Source organism: Microtus oregoni, unplaced genomic scaffold (genome assembly GCF_018167655.1).
Source record: "Microtus oregoni isolate MIOR12 unplaced genomic scaffold, Mior012 000002F_ref0000024, whole genome shotgun sequence".
In the NCBI taxonomy this organism is placed as follows: Eukaryota; Metazoa; Chordata; class Mammalia; order Rodentia; family Cricetidae; genus Microtus; species Microtus oregoni.
The window spans coordinates 32649546-32662482 of NW_024543061.1; the positions used below are offsets into that span (position 1 = coordinate 32649546).

The 12937-nt window shown below is 50.9% G+C and overlaps 1 protein-coding gene across 3 annotated transcripts in view; it reads left to right on the plus strand.

The window, feature by feature from the left end:
• Slc6a6 (solute carrier family 6 member 6) overlaps window positions 1–12937 on the plus strand; it is a 75508-nt gene that overhangs the window by 8387 nt on the left and 54184 nt on the right. For 2 of the 3 annotated variants that reach the window (XM_041679647.1, XM_041679655.1), the window contains exon 2: window positions 6893–6936. The exons of the other annotated variant lie outside the window; for it this stretch is intronic. The gene's annotated coding sequence lies outside the window, so the exon portion shown is untranslated. The remainder of the gene's footprint in view (window positions 1–6892; window positions 6937–12937) is intronic. 3 annotated transcript variants of the gene reach the window in all.

Here is a 12937-nt window from a genome sequence, read left to right on the forward strand (position 1 = left end):
TCTAAGTGGTGATGCTGAGCCAGTCTCCTGCCCAGGGGTCTTCCAGTGGCTCCACCGTGCTCTGTAAAATCAGATTAACTCTAAAGAAGAATTTGATGTTAGACTCTTTCCCGGATCTGCCTCACCTGTCCTTGTAGTCTGGGGTTCTCAGCTGAGCCTGGTCCTTTGTTCCCCACAGTTTTCTTCCAGCAAGGTACATCTTGAAGCGTCCTGGTCCATGAAGTGTTCTGTTCCTTGACCCTGGGTGGTGCTTAATATAAAGGAAGCCAAAGATCAAAAGAGTCAAAGTGGATTTGAACTTCCCCTCCTCAGTTCTGTTGGACTCTAGGCCTGAGTCCTGAGCTTGGACCTCTGTAAGCTTGCCTTATATCTGCCTGCTCACCAACTGGGGACACACTGAAAGGAGGGGGAGACACTCCAGCATCTAGCAGAGGGGCCTGGCTCACAGAAGTGCAGCCCAATCCTGAAATGAGAGCCTATACTTTGAACGTCTATTGGTCCAGGCTTGGATCCACCCATCCATCCGCCTAGCAGGTACTTATTCATCCCAGGCTGTATAGATATGGCCCGTGAATAGGACAGTTTGAAATACGCCCTCCTGGGGCTGTCTGTCTGGAGAGAGTGAGAGATGTCCCAACAAAAAAGTTACTCAGGTAAACATCTAAAATCAAAGTCAGGCACTGAGAGTCAGGGCTGGTGTCCTTGGCCTCTGGCTTACAGTGTGATCTGGGTGGATCCTTATCCCTCTCTCGTCCTTGGGTTTGAGGAGACCATTTGGTGGATAACGAGGAAGAACCTAATGTCTGTGTTGTCACAGCGTGAGGTACCACACACTTATCCTCTTGATGATTTTCCAGATGTCCTGACCCTTGCTCCGAAAGGATGTGCCCCAATTTGGAGATTAGAGTTTCAGGGTGGTGCCAAGTAGACCTATGGCAACTGATTTTTGGTAGGGAAGCTCTCCTAAGGAACAATGTGGGTTTGCTTAAGCTATTAGTGGGAGAATATAGATCAGAACAAACCTTTAAAAGGAGAGAGAGAAAAAAAAAATCCCACGCCTGCCAGCCCCTTCTAGGTGCCGTAGCCTCTATTTCTGTCTTTAATTTTCCATGGGGAGAAGGTGGGCTTTTCTTAAAGGTGCCCAATGTTGTGAGCCTGAAAAATGTGTCAGCTCTTGCCGAATATCCCCCGGGGCCAGTTTTCAGCCACACCAGGTGTTTTGTGTCTTTCTTTTGGAGGGGGGTGATTTTGAGGATGGAACCCAGGATTGTAGGTAAGGGCTCTTATTCTAGCCCTGGGAAGCCTTTTAAAACACTAGTACTGTTTCTTTTCTTGTAACCCATCAGGGCACAGTAGGGAAGGCATGGCATGGTGGACTGTTCCAGGAAGTGGGGATTGTGTGCTAAGCTACAGCTGTGATGTTCCTTTATGGTTCTTCTCGTCCCCAAGCCCCACTGGCTGGGAACCTGCTACCCCTCGTGACTGTTTTGTTGGCTGAAAGTGGGGGAAGCCAGGCTGCTCCTCTAACTCAAGGGCACTGAGTCAGTATGGCCTGGATGAGGGATTGCTGTGAGCTGGGCCTTCTTTGAGAGTACACCCCGTCCTCCAGCCAGGGCAGGGCCCATGGGACATGTGTGGGGGTCTGTTTTTGTATGGGGCTGAGGGCATTTAACAGGCAGAACAAGGGAACCGACCCTGGTCTCCTCACTAGGTGAGGGCCACACCTTCTTAGTGCTAACTCCTACTTTAAGTTCCGGCCATGGGCTCCAGCCAAAGGATAATAAAGAGTGTTGCCTTCTGCCAGCATCCTCAGAAAGCCCCATCCTGCCACCAGGAAAACCACTCTCCTTGTTTATTGAGTCCCAGGCAGTCAGGGTAACTACCACCAATTCTCACCTCCTTGATGATCCAGCCTGGAGCCCCTCTCTTTCTTGTTACCAGGGGCCTGGGCATGGTTCATTGTGGTTCTGTTCAGATTTTGTTTTTAGATGTGATTTCTTATTTTATTTTATTTTATTTTTTTTTACAGCCCAGGCTGGCCACAAACTCATGACCCTCTGGCTTCAGGCTCCTGAATGCTGGGATTACACCACCACACTGGGCTCTCAGCCTCCACATTGGGACTTAGCATCCAGTAGACTTTAAAAGCCTAACCAACATAATACCCAAACAGTGGGCATTCCAGTTCCTTGGGAGGACAAGGAGAGAGTGTTGCCAGAGGCCAGGAGTTGGGGCAACATGGCCCCTAGAGCCACATAGGGAGACCCAGGCTACAAAAGCTTTTCTTACCCAAAAGCTGAAAAGGAATTAGTTGATAAATTCTATTTCCTTAGTCTTCACATTTCGCATAGGAAAACCCCAAGGCCTCCCTGAAGGCAGGTGACTGACTCAAGGTCATAGGGCTGGGAGCTGGCTGAGCCGGCCTTGGGCCAGTGCCACCTTGGAAAGGATGCTATGGGGAAGCCGCTTGCTACTTACTCTGCAGTGTTAGCAGTCCAAAAAGCCGCAGGAGACTTTTGCAGGCAGCCAAGTCGGATGTTAAGTCAGGGGAGAGCCCAGGGCCAGCCAGGCCCTGCAGACAGGCCTGGTTGCTCCAGGCAGTGTGTCAGGACAAGGCCCACAGTGTGGGATCTGGCATTTTGCCTGCTGGGGTGGTGGTGGTGTTAGGGGACTCTTTGAGAGAGACTACTGGCTTCTGGAAGACAGCACAGGGCCTGCTGGAATACCCCTCAAATGGCCTCCTGTTATCTAGATATATTTCAGCATGGGGCCAGCGGAAGCAGGGGCTGTGCCAGAGCTGCCCCCTTGACCAGGACTGGTGCTACCCTTGTGGAAAGTTGCAGCCATCTGGAATTGTCTCAAATTGGGCTCTGCTTTGAGGATGGAGGGCCCTGTTGGTCTGATCTCCTACCTGCCTGAGGTGTGTGTTTACATGGGCCACCTGGCATCAGCACCTGAAGGAAAGGACAGATTGAGTTTGAGTTCGTAGAGCATGGTGGTCCCTCCACCAGAACTGCCACTTAACACAGGATAGGAGAGAGACTAGGTGGCTCCACCCTCATCTGGCATTTAGAGCTGGGGGTGGGGCTCACGGTCTGTTGTGAAGAGTCCTCCAGATGTTTCACAGGCCTACCTGTGAGGAATGATTTAAACAGTCTTCCTGTGTGCCCTGAGGTGAGGGCTGAGGACAAGGGGGAAGGGTCAGGCCTAAACTTGGCAACAGACAGATGATAGGTAGAATGTCAGACTGTGGGGGACCTCAGATGTCAAGTTTGTCACCTGCATCCTCCACCTTGGTACTAATGGGCTGATGGGAGAGATAAGGAGTGAGCATAAGATGACACAGCAAGTTCAAGCCAGGGCATAGGTCTCTCTCTCTCTCTCTCTCTCTCTCTCTCTCTCTCTCTCTCTCACACACACACACACACACACACACGAGATATAATATTGCTGAAGATGGACACAAGACCTTGCTCATACTAGGCAAGCACTGTACCCCTGAGCCACATCTCTATGCATTTAGTTAATTTTTATTGGTGTGCATGTTTTTGTATATATGCACATATGTGTGTGTGTGTGTGTGTGTGTGTGTGTGTGCGCGTGTGCAAGTATTTACAAGTATCCTAGAAGGCCAGAAGAGGGCCTCAGGTTCCCTGAAGCTAGAGTAACAGTTGGTCCTGAGCCTCCTAACGTGGGTGTTGGGAAATGAACTCCAGTCCTCTGCAAAAACAGCAAGAGCTCTTGGCCGCTGAGCCATCTCTCCAGCCCTGCACTGATTTAGCTTTTAAGACAGGGTTTTTCTATTTGGCTCAAACTTACTATGTAGCTCAGGTCAGTCTCCAACTCATGATCCTCCCTCCCCCTTCAGCCCTCCAGTGCTGGGATTGCACGTGTGTACCTCCGTGCCCTAATAAGACTGGATTCTGCTCTTGTAGTTGGTAGAAATAAGTTTCAGTTAACTTTAGAAGTCAAGAGAACATTTACTGATCCTCTAATGGAAGAGGCCAGGTGAGGTGTGCTTCAGAGGTGGCTATATCCAGGCTCTGAGCTGTTATAGTCTGCCCCGTTTCTGGACTCTGGGGTCCATTCTCCTTGTGGGCACCTTAGCTGCCCCAGTGAAACCCCACCCCCACAAGCCATCCCAACTTAGTAGGATCCTTCTTTAAAAGAAAAATTTAGGATTATGTGTGTGTGTGTGTGTGTGTGTGTGTGTGTGTGTGTGTTGGGGGCAGTGCACATGGTGTGGTTTGCATGTGTGTGTCAGAGGAAAATTGCGGAGTCTGTTCTCTCCTTCTACCTCTGACAGGTCTCCAGGCTTGTGTGACAAATATCTTTAATCCACTGAGCTGCCTTGCCAGCTCCCCAAGCTCCAGTATTTTTTGAACAAGAGTTCTGGCTGTCATTCTAATTGTCCAGGTATAATCAAGTCCACGAGTGAGCTAGCCATGACTGATCCCTCTGATTGGACAGGTCTTGTTCACATGTTTCCTGGAAGTAGGAGGTGAGATCAAGTCCCCAGATACCTTGTAGGATGAGATCAATACCTATGCATCTCCAGGTCAAATCAGTTCAGGCTGTTCCCAGGCTGGGTGTGTGTGCCCGCAAGTTAGATAGACCCACTGACACAGAAAGCTAGTCTTCTCTGTCTGAGGTGAGCTGGCCTCTTACCTGTCAGGATTCGCCCCAGACAGGGACAGCCTTTGTTGTTCCTCAAACACTGTGGTGAGAATTGTGCTTTAAACACGCTGACTCCATCCTCCTCTGTCTTTCTTTCTTTGGCACAGCCCAGGACTCAGGTGCATGTTGCCATTTTCCATTTCTGTGTCTCACGCATCGCAGATATTACCAGTCCACCTCCGCTTCTGTCGGGCAGTGTCGAGTTCGGAAGTGGCAGAAGCCCCAGTGGCTTCTTGCTTGTGTCTCAGTCCTTACCCTAGGATTCTGCTCTCCTTAAGAACAGGACCTCAGCTTCTCGGGCGCTGCTGTGATCTTTCCCCATACAGTGCCTGGCACATAGTAGGTGCTTCAGAAATTGATGCCTATTGCTACCGTGTGGTTCCTGGGACTCATTGTGTGTGCCCTGATGCAGGGAGAGGACTGAGGAGGAAGTCTGGTATGTACTGACAGGGCGGCAGCCATAGCTTTGCTCAGGTCGTGGAAGAAGCTAGAAAGTAGAGCTGCCAGGGAGAAGGAGAAGTGGGGCTTAAGCAGGGACAGGTGCCTTTGCCCACCTTCCTCCCTCACCCCTGTGCAGCATCTTTAATCCCAGTTTAAGTGGCCTTGAAATCTTAGCTCTCCATCAACAACTACCGCGTTCCGAGTCTCCACATTTTTATATTCCAGGAAAGCTGAAAAGCCTTCCTGTGTCTGGGCCAGCAGCACCACGGGTGGCCTGGGACTCCAGGCCCAGAGCTCTGCCGGCCTTGTCTGTTTCCCAAATCCAGTCCTAAAGAACAGAGGCTCCCTGTTTTTTTTTTTTTTTTTTTTTTTTTAAAAAAAAGAAGCATCTATGGTGCAGCCCTGTTGTGGTGTTCCCACTGAACGTGCACTCTGGGGTTCACCGTAACACCGTAACATGAACAAATAAGTCAGAATCCATGAGATGGCTTCTGGGCCATCCCCAGGGGAGAGCTGCTAGACAGTGGAGTGCAGCAGGTTTCCTGATCTGCCTTCCAAGACTCTTGGGGCTGGGCTGTCAAGGTGGTTCAGCCAGGGACCCGAAGTCAACCGCCAGGACCCACACGGTGGAAGGAGTCTCCTGCAAGTTGTCCTTTGACCTCCACGTGATACCTCCACCCCAACACACAAAGAAATATAATAATAACGATGATGATGATCCCAATAAAAGAATCCTCTCTAGCCCTCTGTCTAGCCTTGCCATGTCCATAGGGGGATGGATAGCCAGGGACAGATCAGGAACCCGGGCAGGTTACAGAGCTGGTAGTGGTATGGGCTTTCTGATCTGGTCTAGTGAGTGACTTACCAATGCATACTAGCAAAAATGAACCTCTTTTTAAAAAAGTTGTTATATGTATGTATGTATGTGTGTATGATATGCGTATATATATATCCGAGCAGGGTCAGAGGAGAACTTGCAGGAGTCAGCTCTCTTCTTCCACCTTGTGGGCCCGGGAGAACAAACTTAGGTTATTTGCCTTGGCAGGAAGCACCTTCACTTGCCAAGCCATCTCCCTGGCTCAAAAGGGAACTTTCTTTCTTTCTTTCTTTCTTTCTTTCTTTCTTTCTCTCTCTCTCTCTCCCTCCCTCCCTCCCTCCCTCCCTCCCTCCCTTCCTTTTCCCTTCCTTTCTTTTTCCTTCCCCTTCCTTCCTTCCTTCCTTCCTTCCTTCCTTCCTTCTTTCCTTCCTGAGACAGGGTTTCTCTGTGTATCTTTGGCTGTCCTAGAACTTACTCTGTAGACCAGGATGGTCTTGAACTCACAGAGATCTGCCTGCCTCTGCCCCACCCCCCAAGCGCTGGGATTAAAGGCGTGCGCCACCACATCCAACATTAAAAGGGACCTTTTTTATACATCAAACCTACCTGGGCTTCCAGCAGCTCCTCACAGTGTGATTCCCTGGAACTTGGGCTGTCTGGGTTCAAGAGCACTGAAGCCAGCGGAAGGATTCAGACTGAGGAGAGGAAAGGATGAGGAGGAGGGAGGGAGAATATGTTTGTGTCTGACTGACACACAGGGTTGCATTAGCCCTTAGGTGAGAGTGCAGGTCTGTGTGTGCCTATCCATGCTTGGGACTCAGCATCCCCATGTCAGGTCCCTGGTCCCACAGGCTCAAAGGAAGCCCCTCCATAACATATGTGTGTTGAGAGTCACCCATGGTCAGACCTGGTCACCCTGGGCCCTGACCACACCTCTTTGTTTCCTCTTTGCGACAGGTGCAGAGCCAGCCCCACAGCCTCTTCAGAGGAGCCTTTCAAGTGTAAGTAGTTTTTCAGCTTCCTTACAGGCTCAGCCCGCCCCCCTCCCCTTACTGCCACCCACTGCCAGATCCCATCGGGGAGGAGTCTCCCGTTTAAAGTGTCCTCCAGGCTCCAGAGGAAGACAAAATCCCTGAGGTGGCCCCATTACCTTCTTGGCACCTCTGGGTGGAGGGTCACCTGACCTGCCTGTACTCAGGCTGTGTCAGAGAGTAGATGTAGCAGATGCTGCATGGGGTACGGGAGCTTGGATGAATTGATTCTGAGACCCACTTCAAGGGTGGCCTGGCTCAAGACAGGATGCTCCAGATTTTGATCCCAAGCCTCTCTAATCTCTTCTGTGCGGGGGGCGCACACACACACACACACGTGTGCGCGTGCATGCGTGTGCTGCTGGGGATGGAGGGGTGCTCATTCTGAGCCCTACCACTGAACTATAGCCCCAGCTTCACTGAAGGATCTATTAGAACAAAACTCAAAATGTTCAGCAACGTTCCGAGATCTCAGTGAGTTTCTGACGCCCTTCACACTGATGGTTCTAGTGTTATTGCTGGCCAGGGCGTTTTATCCATACCCACTGCTGTCTGTCCTATGGAGAGCCACACGAATAGTATTTTTGCTGAATCATTGGGGAGTAATTCACAAATGGGGTGCCCCTTCCCCTAGTCCTTCACGTATTTCATAAGAGCGAGGTCTTCGTCTTACGTAACCACAGCCCAATTATCAGCCCCGGACATTTAACATTGACATAGTTCTCATATCTAATCTTCTGACTGTCTTGGTACTCACTACAGCTTGCTTTTTCGTCTCTTTAGTCTTTTTCCCTTTCTTCTAGTTCAGAGTTGTAAGGGTGCCCAGAAGGAGGATTTTGATGTTGTTTTCAGACTGAGTTGATTTTAAATTCGGGACTTTGAGGTCCTTTTAATCTTGACGTGGAGGGTGTATACAGCTCTCTAGAATGTTCGAAGTTCTTGCCCTGCCATCTGCCAGCCACTCCCCTGTCCTGCCACTCTATCAATCTTGTGACCCACCTGTGGACCCTGCTCTCAAGTTGGAGAACTCCACCTTCCTGGGTAGAGCTCTCTTAATATCTAATCTCCTTCCCTCCCCGCCACTCTTTCTCTCTCTCTCTCTTTTCTTCTCTTGGTTCTGGGGCGGAGCCCTTGGGTGGAAACAATGCTCTATCCTGAGCTGTACCCTCAGTTCCCAAGGAAGGTCTCTCACTGGTACAGGGCTGGGGCATGATCAGCTTGGGGACATCTGTAGAGCTCTCATGAGTCCCCTGGTAACTGTCTCTAGTGGCTGGGTTCGATTGCACTTTTTCCTCACTCTCCCTGGCCCAGGCTCCTGTGTTGGTCTTAAACAGCCGACTAGAGACCATAGGTTCTCTGATGTCAGATGTGTCCATCCCCAGAGGCTGAGAAGACCTCTCTGAGCAGCTGAGTGGACGGATAACCCGCTCTGCTGTGCTCAGTCTTCACTGTAATGGCCATGTGTTGGGGACACTTATTGTCAGCGGGTACTAGACTTGCCCGGAAGTGTAACACATTACCTGGTTACAACCCCAAGGGCCATGTTACAGCCTCAAGAGTCGTAGAAAGAAGGAATTCTTGTTCTTTCTCTGAAAATGGTAGATGAACAGGTGGAATGCTTACTGAGTGCCAGGCATGGTTGCACCCCCCAGCAAGTTGGGTGTGGACTTGAGTCGTGCCGGATACTAGGTACTGATATCTCCGTTGCGCAGATTGGGAAACCTAGACTCAGGGATAAAGGAGCACCTCCCAGGTTCCCACAACTCTGAACCCATTTGCCCGACTCTGGTGCCCACTTGGTGGCACTGCCCTACTGCCCTCACCATAGGCAGTGAGTCCCCTCAGGCCCAGCCCCTTCCCCTTCCCAAGGCCTTCCTGCCCCTGGTTAATGAACAGCCAAGGATAGTGGAAGCCAAGGAGGCCCGTGCTTGCTCCGAGGCTGGAATGTGAGTTCTGTTTCTAGATAAAGAGTCTTGTGCTAGTGGCTGACCCCTTGGGGCCTGGCAGCCTCATAGGCAGAGAGCAGATAGAGGCCGGGCTGCTCCTCAGTGCCAGTCCCAGATGTAGACCAGGCTGCGGGGCACTTTGGCCCTCACGGTCCCACACCACTCCTGTGTTGCCCTCCTGGCTTGCTCTTTCTGGAAAGGCTCATGGCCTCCCTTCCACCCGCCACGTGGATTTGCAGGGAGCATATCACTCAGGAATGATACACACTTGAGCTCTGGGTGTGGCCCACCCTCGCACATCACGTGGGGCCTCTGGCCTTTGGGTTTCCAGCTGAGAAAGGTGAGATAATATCTTTTCAGCCTTACGGTGGGGAGCATAACACTGAGGAGTCAGGCAGGTCCAGGCTCATTCTGGCTTCAGGACTAGGATGTGGCTCAGTGGGTCTGTATAAGGCCTGGGTTGCCTTCTCCAGAACCACAGAACAAACAACAAAGCCTCCTGCCTAGCCCCAGTCTGTGCCTGATGTGTGACCTTGAAGGGAATCACCAAATATCTCTGAGTCTCAGACTCCCCACTATAAAATGGGGAAGTTATATCAAGCCAGGAGAACTGTGGTCTACTGCAGGTGACGTGGATGGAGACTTGGTGAGCCCAGGGGAGTTTTATGGGCTCAGTAGGACTAATAGTGCTAAGCATCCCACATAGAATTATCGCATCAAAGAGGTCCCTAGAGCAGCGACACCCCCCCCCTCAATTAAAGAGGCAAGTTCACCTTTCAGGGTGCTGCCCCCTGGGATGTCCACTTCTGGGGTGCTTGTCCTTTAGGGTGCTAGATACTCTAAGGAAGAGACTGTGAGCAGGCATACCTCCTGCTTGTCTGTGGACTCCAGTTATCCTCTGGAAAGTGCAGCCTCAGCTCCTGCTTCCTAGGGGAGTTGTCAGTTAGAAAATGGCATTTGTGTGTTTACCCTGATGATAAAAGTCATGTTTTGAACACAGAAAGTACTAAAAGAAGGGGGGAAGTCACCCTTTTCCCACCATGCAGGGGTGACCACAGTATAATGGAGTGGTGTGTGTGCGTACATACGTGTCCATAAGCTGCCGGAAGTGGAACATATCAGTCATCCTACCACACGGGAGACTGAGGCATGAAGGTCTCTGCTGTAGCCCGGAGTCTGAGGCCAGTCAGGGCTGCAGAGTAAGACCCTGTTTTTTTTTTTGTTTGTTTGTTTGTTTTTTTTTTATTACGATAAAAGATCTGGAGTCAGACAGCGGTGGCACATGCCTTTTAATTCCAGCACTAGGGAGCCAGAGGCAGACAGGTCTCTGTGAGCAGAGTTCCAGAACAGCCAGGGTGACTACACAGAGAAACAGAAAAGGCAAAAGACTGGGGTCCTGCTGTGTTGTCTAGGCTGGTCTGAAACTCCTATGCCCTAGCCATCCCTCTGCCTCAGCCTTCTGAGTAGGTGGGACCACAGGTATCTGGCCAGCATTTTCCTCTGGAATTGAGACAAGGCATAGTCTCAATTGTGGGCGGGGCTAGCAAACTATTCTTAAAAGAATACATGAGACCCAGTTCTGACAAGCCCCCATGAGGTACATTTTCCTTTTTCTGCCTCTGTATTTTGGATGCCAACTAGACCCCACGGATGTTCTGAGCTTCCTCACTCTCTCTCCCTGCCATGTGGCTGCTTGTCTTCCATTCCAGTTCATCTCAAACAGCGTGGCTTCCTCCCTTTTCCATTCCTGTCTTCTGAGCGGTTGCTCCGACTTCTAGCTGGCCTGTCCTGGGCATTTTCTTTAAACTCTAATGAAACTGTCATCTTTGAATTAAGGGGGAAAAGAAGGATAAAAAGAATACTATGATCCAGGAGTGGTGACACATGTCCGTGATCCCAGACTTGGGAGCCGGAGGCAGGAGGATAACTGAAAATTGGAAGTCAATAAGAAGTTGTTACTCTTTCTGATAAAACAGTCTATAGTGAACAATGCCTGCTTCTATTTTGTGATAAACCATATTTATAATGTGTAATAAATCATCCCTTTTGGGAAGGGGGCCGAGTGTTGGGGATGGAACTCAGGACCTCAGCAGGCTAGCCAAGTGTCCCAGCATGGAGCTTCCTCAGAGCCCCACTGTGGACACCTTGCCTTCAGGACTCAGTGGGGTGACGGTACCGGCTCAGCTGCAGGAGCCAGCTCTGAGTTTTTCCGTCTGACGACCTGACTGTGGTTGCACAAGGGATATCTTGATGCAGTGTAGAAGTCGTCCCCTTCCCTACATGGGACGGAACCCAGGGCGCATGCCCTCCTCGAGCTCTGCCGCTCAGGCGCACTTCTATCCTGGGGTGCCCATTTTAAAGATGGTGCAGACCCCAATTTCAAATCTCTGTTTCTCCAGAAACCATATTCTTTGCCCCTCCTGCCTGACATCCGCAACAGCTTTGGGGCACTGGGAAGTGGCAGCCTCACTTTAGCGAGTCCTCCTCTGCCTGTGGGGCCCTCAAGAAGAGAGGATTCAAAACCTTCCACCCCAACTAGCCTTCCTCGTTGGGAGAAGATCTGATAAACCCAGAAACAAAACAAAAACCCATCAACAGTAGGAAGTTAAAAATAAACTCCACTCTCTGGTAACCCTGAACGCATCCCTGCCTCCTCTGACCTTTGTCAAAGTGGGTATGAAGTCATGCATTGCAGCCTTCTGAGAGGGAAAGGAAAGAAAAACCAAAAGTTTTGGTACAGCGGCAGGGGTATAGCAGTTGCTCAATAAACAGTAGCTGTCATTGCTACACCTTCCTGTTGCTGGTGTGATTGGGCCCTGCTGTTTTGAAGAAGTCAGCACACACAGACAAGGACAGAGCTGTCGTTTTCACAATGCCTTACTGTACTGGGCACTCCCATAGTCTGACCCATGTCACAGGTGAGAAAACTGAGGCCCCAGAAGGCGGTCTGGACAGTCTGGCTCTTGTTTCCCATACTGTAGCTGCTGTGACATGGATTTCCCCACAAACGCCAGGTTCCACCTGCTCACTGGTTAGCAGCCAGTCCTGGGTGCCTGGTCTGCAGAAGGGGCTGGTTTCAGGATCCCTGGAAGGAGAGCCTTTATGCCATCTTTATCTGTTTCCCACCCTTCACTGAGGCGCCTTGGACAGCCGCCACTTTCCCACTGAAAACCTGGGGGATGGGGAGCGCCACTTGTTTCCAGACAGGCTTTTCGGGTGGGAATGACCAGATGTGAAGCCCCATTGTCACTTAGGGGCTGGGGGCCCTGGTCCAAGGGACCTCCCTCTTGGTGCCAAGTGCTCTTCCTTGCGAGGAGCACTGTTCTCGCCCAGGTCCCGATCCCTGCTTGAGTCCCAGCCCCAGCGTGGCACACCTCCCGATCCGATCCCACACTTACCTCATTTGGCTGACCTCCCCCTTGCCTATCTTTTCCCAGGCTGACTCTCTCTGCCTCTGTCCTCATCCCTCCACTCCTTCCTGCAGTCCTACCCGTTCACCCCCAGACTCTTGTTTTTGCTGTTGTCTTACACAAGTTGTCTTGGGATTTTCAACTGGAGCCCTTGATCGGTTCTCTTACAGGGCCTTGTCTTGTCTTTCATCTAAGGCTGGTGCCAATCAGTGGGAACAATGCCACAATTGATTGGTAATGTCTGTCAGGAGAGCAGGCTAGCAGAAGGTGGGATGTCTGCCATCTTATGGCATTCCCTCGGTAATGAATACCTGAAGAGGGAAAGCCCGGAGGACTTCAAAAGGGCTCCATAGCCAGCAGGAAAGAGGCTCCATGGGGGTGGGAAGAAGAGGAGGGGCCTGAGGAGGGAGAGCATGAGACCTGTTTTTCACACCAGGCAGCCTGAGTATTCAAACTCTGGTATTATACTAGGCTTTGTGTTTTGTGCTGGGGTGTAGATAATGCAGGGATCCCTTGGGTCACTGGATAGGATTGCCAGGGAAAACACAGAGCCCTGACTGAGTCAGCGTTCACATGCACCTCTCTGTGTGCCATTCTATGGGTCCTCTGTAAGAG